Source organism: Procambarus clarkii, chromosome 62, assembly GCF_040958095.1.
Source record: "Procambarus clarkii isolate CNS0578487 chromosome 62, FALCON_Pclarkii_2.0, whole genome shotgun sequence".
In the NCBI taxonomy this organism is placed as follows: Eukaryota; Metazoa; Arthropoda; class Malacostraca; order Decapoda; family Cambaridae; genus Procambarus; species Procambarus clarkii.
The window spans coordinates 21,823,334-21,826,667 of NC_091211.1; positions in this window are offsets into that span (position 1 = coordinate 21,823,334).

Below are 3,334 nucleotides of genomic sequence, written 5' to 3' on the forward strand. Positions count from 1 at the left end.
GCCCGCCTCTCAACTGTCAATCAACTGTTACTAACTACTAACTAATTTTTTTTCACCCCCCCCCCTCCACCCCAGGAAGCAGCCCGTAACAGCTGTCTAACTCCCAGGTACCTATTTACTGCTAGGTAGCAGGGGCATTCAGGGTGAAAGAAACTTTTGCCCATTTGTTTCTGCCTGGTCCGAGAATTGAATCCGGGCCACAGAATTACGAGTCCTGCGCGCTGTCCACTCAGCTACCAGCTCCCCAGTGCTACCAGTGTGTGTGTACTCACCTAGTTGTGCTTGCGGGGGTTGAGCTCTGGCTCTTTGGTCCCGCCTCTCAACCGTCAATCAACAGGTGTACAGGCGTGTGTGTGTGTGTGTGTGTGTGTGTGTGTGTGTGTGTGTGTGTGTGTGTGTGTGTGTGTGTGTGTGTGTGTGTGTGTGTGTGTGTACTCGCCTAATCTGCTTCAGAATCAGAGTTCAGCTCTTGGACCCTGCCCCCCTCCCCTGCCCTAACAGTCCACTATAATAATTGCCAGCAAAGGGCCTGATTACTTTATTCCCTTATCTTATCTTTTTCTAAATTAGTCTTTTCTTATCTTTTCTAAATTAGTATCCTGTGTGTGTGTGTGTGTGTGTTGTATTTGTTCTATATTATTGTGTGTTGTATCTGTACTTGCATAACACGAGCGTCTGCGCTCGCAAACTACACACACACACACACACACACACACACACACACACACACACACACACACACACACACACACTTGAGAGGCGGGACCAGAGAGCCAAAGCTCAACCCCCCGCAAGTACACATAGGTGAGTACACACAGTAAGTAATAATGGAAACAATAATGAAACAGAATAATTGAGAGAGAGAGAGAGAGAGAGAGAGAGAGAGAGAGAGAGAGAGAGAGTACAAACAGTCGTGTGATATATATAATAAATATATATGTGTGTGTGTATGAATGTATATATATATATATATACTAGTTTAATGTGTGTATATACACGCACAATATTTGTATATACAATCATATACATACACCAGCACATACGCGGGCTACATTAAGCCCGCGTTTTTGTATTTTAATTCTTTGTACATGTTTGCTGCCTTTATTGTTGTGTCTGTCTGTCTCTCTGTCTGTCTCTCTGTCTGTCTCTCTCTCTCTCTCTCTCTCTCTCTCTCTCTCTCTCTCTCTCTCTCTCTCTCTCTTCATATAATTTAACGTATATACACAGTTTTTAAATCATTGTGAAGACTACCCAAGGTAGATGCCTCTGGCTGCTGTTTTTAGCCTCCTATACTTGTAATTATACAAATTATAATTATTTATAGCATTTTTAATTATAAAAATTATGTTTATATTATTATTATTATACTGGTGACTTCTGGCAATTATCTGGCGCTGATGCCATAACCCACTTCCCAATTTTAGTTTCATGGATCATATGAACGTTTTAGCTGGTGTAAAGTCATTAGGGTCTCGGAGAGTCATCGATGTCTCTTGCCTACTGACTCACTCACTCACCGCCTCTTTAGTCATGGTGAGTCAGTGGGAACTGACTCATGGGGATAGCACATGATGCCTCTAGTGTCCTCTGATTCATTGATATACCGGGGGTTCGCGATTTCCCTGTTTTAGGCTTCTGTTCGAATTTGTGGTCGTGGGGGGTTCGAATACCCTCTACCGCGCAGATTCGATTTATGCTAAAAAGATTTCTATTGATTTGGGCTCGATTTTCTTGTCTGTTTTTTTCGCAGAAACCAATCTCTGACTGTTCTGTTTATAGCTGAATTGCCGTTCAAGACTTTCAAGTGAATCTTGATTCGAGGTCTCTTATTCAATCGTTAACTATTCATAACGTCACTGAATTCACGACCAACCAGGCTGTGGTGGGTATGTGGGCCTGCGGGCCGCTCCAAGCACCAGCCCGGTGGATCAAACTCTCCAACCCGTTCTCGCACTTTCGTATAGTCAATATTGACTTATTAAATACGTGAATATGTGACATACTAAACATACTAGTTTACCTTGAAAAGCTTCATAGAAAACACCGACCTTACCTAACCTTCTTAGTATGTTAAGATAAGCATCTTATTGCTTCGTAATTACAATTATTACTTAACCTACAATTATTACTTAACCTATCAACGTATAGGTTAAGTAATAATTGTAATTACGAAGCAATAAGATGCTTATCTTAACATACTAAGAAGGTTAGGTAAGGTCGGTGTTTTCTATGAAGCTTTTCAAGGTAAACTAGTATGTTTAGTATGTCACATATGCACGTATTTAATAAGTCAATATTGACTATACGAAAGTGCGAGAACGGGTTGAACTCCCACAAGTCAAGCCTATAGCCTCGGGCCGGGCTTGGGGAGTAGAACAACTCCCAGAACCCCATCAACCAGGTAATTGCGGTTCCCGCTCTCTGAACTGCGGTTCCCGCTCTCTGACTGAACTGCGGTTCCCGCTCTCTGACTGAACTGCGGTTCCCGCTCCCTGACTGAACTGCGGTTCCCGCTCCCTGACTGAACTGCGGTTCCCGCTCCCTGACTGAACTGCGGTTCCCGCTCTCTGACTGAACTGCGGTTCCCGCTCCCTGACTGAACTGCGGTTCCCGCTCGCTGACTGAACTGCGGTTCCCGCTCGCTGACTGAACTGCGGTTCCCGCTCTCTGACTGAACTGCGGTTCCCGCTCTCTGACTGCACTGCGGTTCCCGCTCTCTGACTGAACTGCGGTTCCCGCTCTCTGACTGAACTGCGGTTCCCGCTCGCTGACTGAACTGCGGTTCCCGCTCCCTGACTGAACTGCGGTTCCCGCTCCCTGACTGAACTGCGGTTCCCGCTCTCTGACTGAACTGCGGTTCCCGCTCGCTGACTGAACTGCGGTTCCCGCTCTCTGACTGAACTGCGGTTCCAGCCTTCCTTCAGAATTCACTTAACGACTTCCAACTCCCTCTGCCCTACGGTTCCGCCTGGCACTCCAAGATCACGTTGCAAACGGGTACACACACACATTCCCCGTGAATTACCGGGAGCCAAATATACGCACGCTCCTCGGACCGCGTTAATGCGTATGTAGATTGAATAACGCCTTTCCTTACATGGTTGGCGGGATGCCCTTTCTCTTCTTCTACTTCCGGTATTGGAGGTTGGAGAGAGGGGCAGGGGGGGGAGGGAGAGGGAAGATATCACGCTCACAATCAATTAGATAACGGATAGATGGTAAGGTGGGGACTTGGGAACTAGCACCCGACCCTAGAAATATATTAAGGACATGGAATTAATATAACTTATTTTATTTTTGTCCTTTTCAGATTGGAAAATGGTAATGAACCTGT